Source organism: Podarcis filfolensis (genome assembly GCF_964270895.1).
Source record: "Podarcis filfolensis genome assembly, chromosome: 10".
Taxonomy (NCBI): Eukaryota; Metazoa; Chordata; class Lepidosauria; order Squamata; family Lacertidae; genus Podarcis; species Podarcis filfolensis.
The window spans coordinates 69,297,740-69,311,099 of NC_139612.1; the positions used below are offsets into that span (position 1 = coordinate 69,297,740).

The 13,360-nt window shown below is 46.9% G+C and overlaps 1 protein-coding gene across 1 annotated transcript in view; it reads left to right on the plus strand.

The window, feature by feature from the left end:
* The first annotated feature begins 10,599 nt into the window (after positions 1-10,599).
* Positions 10,600-13,360, plus strand: part of LOC310742907 (DNA excision repair protein ERCC-6-like) — a 42,893-nt gene continuing 40,132 nt past the window's right edge. The window contains exon 1 of the mRNA XM_083572733.1: positions 10,600-10,643. The gene's annotated coding sequence lies outside the window, so the exon portion shown is untranslated. The remainder of the gene's footprint in view (positions 10,644-13,360) is intronic.

A 13,360-nucleotide genomic window follows, 5' to 3' on the forward strand; every position in this document is an offset into this window, starting at 1 on the left:
GCACTCAGGGCTGATTTCCTTCAGAATGGAGAGGTTTGATCTTCTTGCAGTCCATGGGACTCTCAAGGGTCTCCTCCAGACCAGAATTCAAAAGCATCAATTCTTCGGCGATCAGCCTTCTTTCTGATCCAGCTCTCACTTCCATACATCACTACTGGGAAAACCAGAGCTTGAACTATACGGACCTTTGTCAGCAAGGTGATGTCTCTGCTTTTTAAGATGCTGTTCTTTTCTTTAAAAATAAATAAAATGGTTTTCACATAACATTTTGTCACTTGGCCGCTGCGTCTTGTCGGCCATCTTGCCACTTCTGAGAAGGGCATCTCCCTCAAACACAAAAGACTGACGCTAACGCCGTCTGCAGGGTCAGGTTTCCCCGGCAGTAAGATTTCCCTGAAATGATGCCAGGGCGCAAATCGGATTATCTTCCGAAAGTGAGTCAACCCGAGACGGGTTGGGGGAGCGTTGGAGAGAGGAATTTCTCTTGGAGCGAAGCAGAGAAGGAGAGCGTTGACCTGGATTCCAAGTCTGTCACGCACGACACCAGGAATCCAGGAAGCCTTGATCGGCAGATCCTGAACGCTGACATCATAGCTGCCCCTCTTGCTATTTTGGGGAAGGCGGCTGACCTTCGGGCCTAATGACGCTGCTAATTTTAGCTAAATGGTTTTCTCCGGCATCTGGGAGGGTGACTAGGAAGAAAAGGACGGCAGAACATGAGGTGGAACGTACTGATAATATCGGCATGTTAACAAACCAGGAGATGCGGGTCGCTTCGACCTGTCGGATGGTTTTATTTTTATATAAATTTTTATTAGTTTTTTAACATACCATTTCCAACAGTAATTAAACATACTTTTACATCTTATTCAATTTTTTTGACTTCCATCAGTCCTGTCTGAAAAATTTCCAATCTAATCTTTTAGTATGCATTTCTTATTTTCCCTGTTACATTTCAAACTCATAACCAATATCTCTCCTTACACAACTTCGTATATTTCTCCTTACACAACTACTTGTAGTCCTACTAGTGTAATTTGTTGATTACAGTTGCTCTTCAAATAATTCATATACTTCTTCCAATCTTCTGTAAATCTCTGGTCCCACAGGTTTCAAATCCTTCCTGTCATTTTGTCCAATTCTGCATAGTCCATTAATTTTGTCTGCCATTCTTCTTTCGTCGGAATTTCTTCTTGCTTCCACTTCTGGGCTAACAGTACTCTTGCCGCTGTTGTTGCATATAAGAACAATTTAACATCTTGCCTATTAATGTCTTGGCCTATAATACCAAGTAAAAATGCTTCTGGTTTTTTAAAAAATGTATATTTAAATATCTTTTTCATCTCATTATATATAATTTCCCAGAAGTTCTTTACTTTCTTACATTCCCACCACATATGATAAAATGTTCCTCAACCTGTGGGAAGATTTGACCCTCATTTCACACAACCATCTCTCCTCCCTTGAGGGCTACAGGGTGGGGGAAAATCCAGGAGATCCCAGAAACAGGCTGGTTTTGTAACCCTCCTGAGGAGAAGGCTGCTTTCCACAAATAACACAATATGTTCAAGAGTCTGTGGTTATGTGTCCAAAGTTGTACAAAGTCTGGTACCTCGCTTCATTTAAAGATTTCCAGAGACTTTGAGACTAAAGATTTCATTTTGGACTTGTTATTGTCTATTGCGTATGTACATGGCCGTTGTGTTGCCTAGAGATTGCTGATGAATTTAGCAGTGTTGGGGGCTGACGTTAATCCAAAATGGAAGTTGTAGTCCAAAATGGCCACACTAGGTAGGGATGGTGGGAGCTGTAGTCCGGAAGGTATCATGTAGGAAGAAGGCCGACTGAGAAATAAACAGTCTAGTTTTTAACCCCCAGCTCTTGTTTCTTGAATTGATACAACGCAGGCACACAAAAAAGGACAGCAGGACCTCAGCCACGAGTTTTGATGGATTTGGAACGGCGTTTTCAATTTACACAGAAGGCTCCCCCAGGGCTCAGAACCACAGCCAGCCAGCTAAACAATGGCGATGACGTGATGTGGTTAGGTCGTTCGAAATGGAGTGTGCTTTCAAAGAGAGCAGCAAAGCTGGGTCAAATCAGGAGCCACGTTCAACGGATTACAAAACTGCTGGAGGTATTTGGTTACACCTTCCCAAAGTAGTTAGTTTCTCTCTCCCCCCCTCCCTCTCTTTGAGCAAGCTATACAAATAAAATTTTGGCAAGGGGATAACTGCATAGGAACAAAATTGAATAGGAACAAAACACAAATGGCCATCTTAGTACTTCTTGTGTGATCCCAATACAGGACTCCATCTTTTCTATGGTGCATTATGATTATTTTTGCTGATGGTAGGATTGGGGCAGTTCGGCACAATCCCATCTCCAATGAAATTTCAGGGCTTCATTTCCCTTGTCTCATAGTTTCCTGCTGAAATCCTGCAACCTTTATACCTGTTATGTACTGAAGTTCTCACCCTGGGCCAGCAGGGGGATACTGTAGATAGTTTTCACTCAAGTCCACATATGCAAATAAGGGATTGAAAGTGACGTTCAGTGATTGGATAGTTGCAGAAAGTGGTAACTGTTGTGTTGTAGTGGAGCTCTATATAAGCAGGCTGGCTGAACCCTTCAGTTCAGTTCTGTTCTGGCCTGTGAATAAACAAGAGCTGTTTGAAGAATCGCTGTGTCGTCTGATATGCTCACCCACAACTTAACACTACCCCATTGCAGGGGGCTGGACAGGACAGTGGAGGAGAAAGGCAGGGGCCGTGGGAGCGGCGTGCTCTGGGTGCCATCCCTGAAGGGGTGTGTGACAAAATCCCCCCTGGGAGGATCGCCGCCATGTCGATAGGGACACAACGGAACGTGCAGCACCCATAGGGACCCCCTGCGCCGTGGGGCCTCAGCCGCCTTACAGCTGGGGGGAGGCAGGAGGCGGACAGCAGACAGGATGGGCCGTCATGCCCCTAGATGAAGCTGCACGTGCCATGTCCCTATGGGCGGAGCACCCCGCCCCAGGTGCCCGAGAGGCTTCCTCCGCCACTGGGACTGGATGACCCTTTGTGTTCCTTCCAACTCTGCAAAGCCACTTCTGCCCTTCAGCGGAGGTGGAGTTGCAGGCTTCACGGCCCCACAGCGCACATGGTGGCTGGAGCCCAGCCCCTGCACGATTGGGGGGATTCCCGGCTGCATCACCCCCTGGACAGCCAATCGGCTGGCTCTGGGGGCATGGCCTGTCCTATTTAAGGCAGGACACAGCCGGGGATCTCCCTCTTTCCCCGCCTGCCAGCTGTTCCTGCTTTTCCCACCCTCCCGCCCTATAAGGTTTTCGTTCCTTGACCTTGCTATGGACCTCGGTTGGTTGCCGTTGAGGGGCCTGGTAGGAATTTATCCACTTGACAAACTGTCACCAGCTACTTGGTTTCCGCCTACCTCATAGCAAATCATCACATCTTTCTTGGTATTGGTGGTTAGGCATTGTTCTGTAGATGGAAGAGGGGAGGTAACGCCATCACCTGCCCCACATATTGAAGGGTAGTCCGATAAAGGATCCCGGGGGGCATGGCCCTGTCCGAAGCCTCGGGAGGTGAGGGCCTAAGTCACACCCCCTATCGGTGACCCCGGGGGGAGTTCCTAGTTGATGTGCATCAGCAGGACTCGCCCAATGGTGGTTAACCCTTCCCGGACTTCAAGCGGATGGGCTGAAGTCAGATATACAGTGGTACCTCGGGTTAAGTACTTAATTCGTTCCAGAGGTCCGTTCTTAACCTGAAACTGTTCTTAACCTGAAGCACCACTTTAGCTAATGGGGCCTCCCGCTGCTGCCGGGCCGCCGCCGCGCGATTTCTGTTCTCATCCTGAAGCAAAGTTCTTAACCTGAGGTACTATTTCTGGGTTAGCGGAGTCTGTAACCTGAAGCGTATGTAACCCGAGGTACCACTGTAGTCGGTTAGGACCAATGCCTAAGCCAATACCGCTCATCACCTGTAACCTGTAAAGTTGTGACTTATTTAGCCCATTAACCTTAATAATTGTGTCATTATTTCCACCGGGGGCGGGACAGGAACTTGCCACCCAATTCTATGATTCTATGAAACGTTTCTGGGGCTGGGTTTCCCCACCAGCCCTTTTCTTGTGCTTTAGCGCAGCAGGCAGATACCAACAGGTGCAGGAGGGCAGTGGCGTAGCGTGGGGGGTGCAGGGGGGGGCCGGCCGCACCGGGCGCAACATCTGGGGGTTAGGGCAAATCCACGGGTTAGGGGGCGCAAATTACTTGCCTTGCCCCGGGTGCTGACAACCCACGCTACGCCAATGCAGGAGGGCCCCTCCAGAGGATACGAATGCATTATCCTCGTAAAAGCACCTACGAACAAATAGCAAAGCAGGACAATGTGTGGACAATCCAGTATGGACCCTCGTACCTATGGGACCGCCTCTCCTGGTATGCTCCGCAGAGGACCTTAAGGTCCATAAATAGCAAGACCCTAGAGGTCCCAGGCCCTAAGGAAGTCAGATTAGCCTCAGCCAGAGCCAGGGCCTTTTCAGCACTGGCCCCGACTTGTTAGAACGCTCTGTCTCATGAGACCAGGGCCCTGCGGGATCTGATTTCTTTCCGCAGGGCCTGTAAGACCGAGTTGTTCCACCTGGCCTTTAGCTTGGAATCAACTTGATCCCCTCCCCTCTTCCCTTTTTCCTTTCTCCTTCTGTGATGAAACTCCTATTTGGGGACTTCCCTGGCTTTTTTCTGGCCCAAGTAGGACCAGTCTGGATAGTTGGCCTTGCTGAAGATTTGACGTTTTCACCCTCAAAAAGTTTTTGATTTGAGTTTCTACTGAAATGAGGCTGCATTTTAATGTTGTATTTTAATCTTGTTTTTAAGTTGTATTTCAATAAATTGTTTTTATACCTGGTGTTAGCCGCCCTGAGCCCGGTCTTGGCTGGGGAGGGCAGGGTATAAATAAAATTATTATTATTATGATGATGATGATGATGAATCCACCACGGATGCAATATTCTCACCTCAATGTCATATTTCAAAAACACCTCCACTTGGAGCGTTCCGCAGGATCAAGCTGTCCTACGAAGCGCTCACCATTGAACCAGCTTTAGCAGACGGCAAGAGATTAAGGGCCATTCCTGCATTGCAGCCGGCTGGTGATTCAATGAGTGATGGAAAATCAGCCTGCAGGTAGCAGCCATGTCTACAGACTCAGAAACGAAGAGCCGCGATTTGCAGAAGAACGGATCCACAAAGCCCTGTGTTCTGTGCTTTTCTTCTTAAAGAACCGCACATTAATTTGGCACAGGCTTTGCATTGAAGTCTGGAAAGAGTACATGCTCCCAGCGACAAGCCGCCAACCCCCTCCCTGGGGCCACTTTATTCCTGGAACATGTGGCGTACAGACAGACAGACAGACAGACAGACAGACAGCCGTCTCCCTGCAGGGTGATCTAGTGTCTCCAGAACAGCAACAGCGCCATGGGAAAGAAGCAGTTCTGTTTGCTTCCCCCATCTAGCGCAATTGCCCCACGATAGACTTTCCAGGAAAGAAAGTCTCCGAAGGAGTTTCCTTGCCCAGCAAATCTCCGAAGGCCGCCAGCATTCAACATCACCGCTTACTTGGGAGTTAACCCTTCAACAAGTCTGGCCTGCTTCTGGACCCCATCGTCGGGGCAGTGTAGTTAAACTGTGGAACTCATTCCCACAGGAGGCTGTGAGAGTCACCTGTCTGGCTGGCTTTAAAAGAGGATCGGGCAAATTCATGGAGGAGAGGGCGATTGATGACCCCTTGCCCTGATGACTTAATTTTATTTTTTTACGCTGTAAACACATTTATCTATGTATTTTCCAAAATACAGACTTGAAAAGAGACTAAAGATAAAAGAAAAGAAAAAGAAAAGAAAAGAAAAAAGAGAAAAAATACTTTTCATAATCAATAATACCACATTAATACTTCAAACATTACAATATATAAATCCTAGTTAAAATATTATAAAAGGCTTCCACCGCATTCACCACACGTCTCTTAGTTATCTAGTTCACCTTTACATCTGTTCTTCAGTCACTTCCTTTCCTTAAGTTCTTTCATAGTCCATCAAATCTTTGTGTTCTCAAGGTTAGTCTAAGCACAACCAAACTTTCGTATTTGAGCCCTGCTTGCATAAATATTCATTTAAGCATTCCCATTGTTTCTGTACCATAGTTTTGGATTTATGCCTTATTAGATCCGTCAATTTTGCTAACTCCGGATACTCACATTCCCTTTTTGTTGGGATATTATTTCCTTTCCAATAACTGGCTACCAACATTATCACTGCTGTTGTTGTGTATAGAAATATGTTAATTTTGTCTTTGGGGATATCCTTACTCAAAATTCCTAATAAGTACTGTATGCTTCTGCCCTTTTGTTATATGAAACCTTGCCATGATGACTATGCCCTGCCTCCATGGTTGGAGGCAGTGAATGCTTCTGAAGAGGGGAGTGGGCTCTTGCGTTCGAATCCTGATTGTGGGTTTCGCACAGGCAGCTGGTCAGCCTCTGTGAGAACAGGATGGATGGGCCATTGGCCTGACCCAGCAGGCTCTTCTTATTACCGTATTTTTTGCTCTATAAGACTCACTTTTTCCCTCCTAAAAAGTAAGGGGAAATGTGTGTGCGTCTTATGGAGCGAATGCAGGCTGCGCAGCTATCCCAGAAGCCAGAACAACAAGAGGGATCACTGTTTTCATTGTGCAGCGATCCCTCTTGTTGTTCTGGCTTCTGAGATTCAGAATATTTGTTTTCTTCTTTTTTTTTAATAGGATATTTATTAAAGTTTTAAAAGTTTATATAAAATAGAAAAAAAAACAAAAAACAGAAACAGTAAAAATACATACAGAACACATACAACAACAAGTATAATTTCAATCCCTTATATTCATAAAACTTACTTTCCCGACCTCCTCATACCTCCCCTTTCTGTATTCCAATCTCTAATTAATTCAATTCAGCAAATCCTTCCCCTAATTTCTATATAATTTTTAACCTTTCTTTTCTTGATCACATAATCATTACAGCTTATAACCGCTTAATTTCTAAATCAACATCGTTCTAACCTTCAATAATTTTACAATGTTTCCTGAGATAGTCCTTAAATTTCTTCCAATCTTCTTCCGCCGTCTCTATTCCCTGGTCTCGGATTCTGCCGGTCATTTCTGCCAATATTTGTTTTCTTCTTTTCCTCCTCCAAAAACTAGGTGCGTCTTATGGTCTGGTGCATCTTACAGAGCGAAAAATACGGTACTTAAATTATGTTGTCATCACATTCCTCGTAGACTCATAGAATTGTAGAGTGGGAAGGGGACCCTCAAAGGTCATCTAGTCCAACCCCCCGCAATGCAGGAATCTCAGCTAAAGCATCCCTGACAGATGGCCACCCAAGCTCTGCTTAGAAACCTCCAAGGAAGGAGAGTCCACCACCTCCAGAGGCAGACCGTTCCAGGTCGAACAGCTCTTCATCTCCTTTCTTTGTAACTTCTTCCACCCTGTTCATTTCAATGCAGATGGGAGTGAGAGGAAAGCATAATAAATTGTGTCTTGTTTGCGTTCTGAAATCGGCAAGAACCGCCCATATTCACTGGATTGATTTCCATTCTGAGCATGGGATAAGTATGAACACAATGACAGTCTGCTGGGTCAGGCCAAAGGTTCTCACAGTGGCCAACCAAAGGCCTCTTCTGGTAAAGCCGCAAGCAGGATTCAAACACAGAGCCCTCTCTCCTCCTGTGGTTTCTGGCAACCGGCACCCAGGAGCATTGCCATCTCCAGCTGTGGAGTGTTGGAGGTGCAACACATTGGCGATTAATATACACAGAACATACAGCGTACAGCTTCTGGGTCATGTGGCCAGCATGACTAAGCCACTTCTGGCGAACCAGAGCAGCACACGGAAACACCATTTACCTTCCCACTGGAGTGGTACCTATTTATCTACTTGCCCTTTGACGTGCTTTCGAACTGCTAGGTTGGCAGGAGCAGGGACCGAGCAACGGGAGCTCACCCCGTCGCGGGGATTCAAACCGCCGACCTTCTGATCGGCAAGCCCTAGGCTCTGTGGTTTAACCCACAGCGCCACCCACATCCCCTTGACACGTGTACTAATATTCAATCTTATAGAGAATACTCTTTCTTGGCTTAAGTTTAAGAGACTGATTTGCTGCGGAGGCAGAACTTAGCCATCATGGCTGGTAACCATCGATAGCCCTCTCCCCTGTATGAATTTATCTCATCCTCTTCTAAATCCATCCAAGTTGGTGGCCATCCCTGTTTCCTGTGGGAACGGGTTCCACGGCCTGTGAAGAAGGACTTTCTTTTCCTCAGCCATTTCCACTCCCATTTCTTTTTCCGTTGGCGTTCTCCAACCTCCTGACCCCCCAACCCTTCGCTGGGCTGTTCGCTTAATTATCGAGGCAACGGGAGGCCTTCTCTGGGGAAGATGGTCTCCCCAGAGGGGCTTCAGAGGCAACGGGTCAGATGGACACCTGTTGGGCATGGTTCATGCTGAGGGAATCCCGTTCCGAATTGGCAGAAGACCCAGAAGGAGGGGGATCTGGCCCTGCTCTCCGATTCCAGACCTCGGAACAATTTGTCAAGTCGGGGACGCCTTGTAGATCGCAAGGGCTTTGTGCACTTTTAATTCTCGCAAGCAGGTGGGCCGTGGCCTTTTGGCTCTTCCTTCGCCCTGCCTGTTGTGCCTGTTCCGCCACCGTTTAGTCACGGCTAAGGAGAGCGGCTTCCTGCATTTCAACTTGGGATTTTAACCCGGGAATATCTCTCTCTCTCTCTCTCTCTCCAAATCCCATGAAAGACTCCCTTTGTGCAGACTCAGGAAAGGCAAAGAGCCCCGTGAAATGCGGAGACAGGTGTTGGCACGGTTTTGAGATCGGCTTCCTGGGATATCCGACCGTGCAGCAAGCCAGGACGGCACATTCCAGCCGAGGAGCCTTGCAGCCCGACTCCAGAGCTATGTTTCATACTTGGAGTCGGCGTTCTGCAAGCTGGTGCCCCCCAGATGGTTTGGACTTCCTGTTGTTGTTTAGTTGTGTCCGCCTCTTTGTGACCCCCTGGACCAGAGCACGCCAGGCACTCCTGTCTTCCACTGCCTCCCGCAGTTTGGTCACACTCATGCTGGTAGCTTCGAGAACACTGTCCAACCATCTCGTCCTCTGTCGTCCCCTTCTCCTTGCGCCCTCCATCTTTCCCAACATCAGGGTCTTTTCCAGGGAGTCTTCTCTTCTCATGAGGTGGCCAAAGTATTGGAGCCTCAGCTTCAGGATCTGTCCCTCCAGTGAGCACTCAGGGCTGATTTCCTCAAGAATAGAGAGGTTTGATCTTCTTGCAGTCCATGGGACTCTCAAGAGTCTCCTCCAGCACCATAATTCAAAAGCATCCATTCTTTGGCGATCAGCCTTCTTTATAGTCCAGCTCTTACTTCCAGACATCACTACTGGGAAAACCATAGCTTTAACTATGATGGTTCGGATTACAACTCCTAAAACATCTGAAGGGCACCAGCTCAGAGAAGGCTGCTCTCCGGATAAAGGGCCAAATTACAGTGGCGTTTTCTTAACTAACACACAGAACAATGACCGCCACTATGGTGGTCACGATGCAGAGAGACATCAAGGAAAGAGACATGTCCTCTGTTCTTCATTGAATTCTTGTTTTGGAAAATTCAGTGCTGGAGCCAGGAAAACCAAACCAAGGACAAGAGTGCGTACGGCTTTTTAAACAAAATTCAATTGTGGCAAGGAGCAAAATTCAGAGGCGTGTAGTTCTCCAAGGACAACTCTGGTTTCATTTTGTGTATTGCTTTGGGATGTATGAATTAGGTAACCGAACCAAGTCTCCTCCCCATATGTGGACTCTTATTCCTCCCCTCCAATATTCATTACTCCACATTTCCTCATCAGTTTGTGACCTTAACAAAAATTCATGAAAATTCGCCAGGGTTTTGAAATGAATTTCTCCTAATATACACCTGTTTGTATGCATTTCCCCCCAATTTGCACATTTTTTTTTGCAAAGCAATTTCTCCTAACCAGTTTTATTGGATAAGATATTCCACAAACGCATGCCTTTATATGCATGCAATACACTAGAATATGTGGGTTGTTTTGCACACCCCTTGGCTGAATAACTACATTGCAAAATTCAGAGAAGTGCAGATTTCGAAGGACACCCGTGTCTCAGTTCTCCACATTGTTTGGGAATGAGATAGGCTCACTTTTAAATGGGAACTGAACCAAATACATCCCTACTCAGGAGTATGAACCCCAGAGTGGGAAACCCAGCCAGATGGGCAGGGTATAAATTATTATTATTTTTATTATTATTAGCCAGGGATGGATAAAGATCTTTAGAGTCCCTAAGCGCTAAGATTTTGGTGCCTCCATATATATCTACAGGCGTACCTCAGAAGTCGAACAGAATCCGTTCCGGAAGTTCCAAAACATTCGATTTCCAAAGCTCGGCTTCTGATTGGCTGTAGGAAGCTTCTGCAGCCAATCAGAAGCCCCATCGGATGTTTGGCTTCTGAAAGAACATTCAAAAACCAGAACACTCACTTCCGTTTGACTCCCAAGGCATTTGGGAGCCGAGGTACGACTGTAATTCAAAATGTAAATGAACCATATATCATTAATCTCTTTTATTTATTATTTTTATGTATATATGTGTATGTATGTAATTTTTTCATTTATTGTGGGAACCTTTTTTGTGGAACCTGGTTCAGCGGCATCGTATGTTCCATAGTAAAACGGGCATTTGAAGATTTCTGTGGTGCCCCTTTCCCTTGATGCCCTGAGCTCATGCTCAGCCTGTACATATGCATGTCTGCACCCAAGACATCCATGTGCCAGATTCATGCCGGCTCCTTCTCTCTCTCCCATGTGGCCCGCAGACTTCAGGGGGCCTGGGAGGAATTCAGAAGCACATGCGGCCGGCTATTCATCTCTGCCTGACGCGATACCAGGCGCCAGCCTTGCTACATGGGCGGCTGGACTAGACACCTCTGATGGAACTCAGCTGACACCCGAGACCGACGGGCGGCTGTGGGGGAGCTCAGCGTGAGACGAATTTGGACCAGAGGGCTATTAATAGCCTCCCGATCCAGGCTGCGCTACCGGCTGATGAGAAGGACCGTTTCCGTGTCTCAGTGAAGCAGGCACCTAGGTTCCTTGCCCAGGCCTAGGGATGACACAATGGCCAAGGAAATATAGGACATAATATAGATTTGAATCTCTGCGGGGAACTTTGGAAGAGTGGTTTGAAGTTCACAGCATGTTATTCTCTGAAGGAGAACTATCTGAAAATGATCAACAGATGGTATTTAACTCCAAGTAGACTTGCTAAGCTGGGACGCAGGTGGCACTGTGGTTAAACCACAGAGCCTAGGGCTTGCCGACCAGAAGGTCGGCGGTTCGAATCCCCGCGACAGGGTGAGCTCTCGTTGCTCGGTCCCTGCTCCTCCCAACCTAGCAGTTTGAAAGCACGTTCAAGTGCAAGTAGATAAATAGGTACCGCTCCGGCGGGAAGGTAAACGGCATTTCCGTGCGCTGCTTTGGTTCACCAGAAGCGGCTTAGTCATGCTGGCCACATGACCCGGAAGCTGTCCGCCGGCTCCCTTGGCCAATAAAGCGAGATGAGCGCTGCAACCCCAGAGTCGGCCACGAATGGACCTAATGGTCAGGGGTCCCTTTACTTTCACCTTTTTACATTGATTGTTGCTTTCATCTTATGGATCAATGGTTTCAGTAGATAGAAAAATTCATGTTCAATTGCTGTTTTAGGGGTTATTTTTAAGAGTCTGGAATGGACTAATCCATTTTGCATTACTTTCTATGGGAAAGCGCACCTTGTTTTGGAACGCATTGGTTTTGGAACGGACTTCCGGAACGGATTAAGTTTGAGAACCAAGGTACTGCTGTATTTTGTAAATTAATACAACGACCTCGAACCTGGCTTGGTAGTAGATGGGCAGCCAATGCAGATGATTTAACCATGCGCAAAACAACAACAAACCTCTGGTTACATGAAACATATTTAAAAAATACACAAGACGTAACTGGCTGTACGTTTGAAAAAATGATATACTGTATACTATTCGTTGTATTGAAGTGTAGATTTCAACAGAAGTAGCTCAAAAAGTTCAACGGAAAAAGTAGAAGACCCAGTGGATCAGTTCATTCTCTAATCAGTTTATGCATAAGGTCCATATTTGTGAAAGTGTCTATTCCACCTGCCTGAGAAAAGCAAATCTCTCCCCTCCTGCGGAGTGCTGGAAGCGAGGGCCACAGGTGAAACGTGAAGCTGGCCCGCTCTGATTTCAACAAGCGTTGAAACCAGACCCCCATGGAAAAAAGGGGGAAAGGAAGGGCAGGCCTGGAGGGGAGAGAAGGGAGTTGCAATATGTGAGCAGGCAGCTATGGGGAAAGGAGGTCAGGCAGAGAGCGAGGAGGGGGAGCCAGTGCAAAACGCAGGGAAGGGATTTGTTGTTGTTTAGTAGTTTAGTCGTGTCTGACTCTTCATGACCCCATAGACCACGCCAGAGAACGCCAGGCACTTCTGTCTTCCACCGCCTCCCGCAGTTTGGTCAAACTCATGTTTGTCTCTTCGAGAACACTGTCCACCCATCTCGTCCTCTGTCGTCCCCTTCTCCTTGTGCCCTCCATCTTTCCTAGCATCAGGGTCTTTTCCAGGGAGTCTTCTCTTCTCATGAGGTGGCCAAAGTCTTGGAGCCTCGGCTTCAGGATCTGTCCTTCCAGTGAGCACTCAGGGCTGTTTTCCTTCAGAATGGAGAGGTTTGATCTTCTTGCAGTCCATGGGACTCTCAAGTGTCTCCTCCAGCACCAGAATTCAAAAGCATCCATTCTTCGGCGATCAGCCTTCTTTATGGTCCAGCTCTCACTTCCATACATCACTACTGGGAAAACCATAGCTTTAACTAGACGGACCTTTGTCAGCAAGGTGATGTCTCTGCTTTTTAAGATGCTGTCCAGGTTTGTCATTGCTTTTCTCCCAAGAAGCAGGCGTCTTTTAATTTCATGGCTGCTGTCACCATCTGCAGTGATCATGGAGCCCAAGAAAGTAAAATCTCTCACTGCTTCCATTTCTTCCCCTTCTATTTGCCAGGAGGTGATGGGACAAGTGGCCATGATCATGATGAACTAGAACTCCCGGCGCCCACAACAAAGTACAGTTCCCAGGTTTCTTTTTTTAAAAAATAATTTTTATTAAGTTTCCATTTACCAAATCAAACATATCATACCAATTAATCCAAATTATTACAATACAAATGGTTCCCAGGTTTCTTTGGC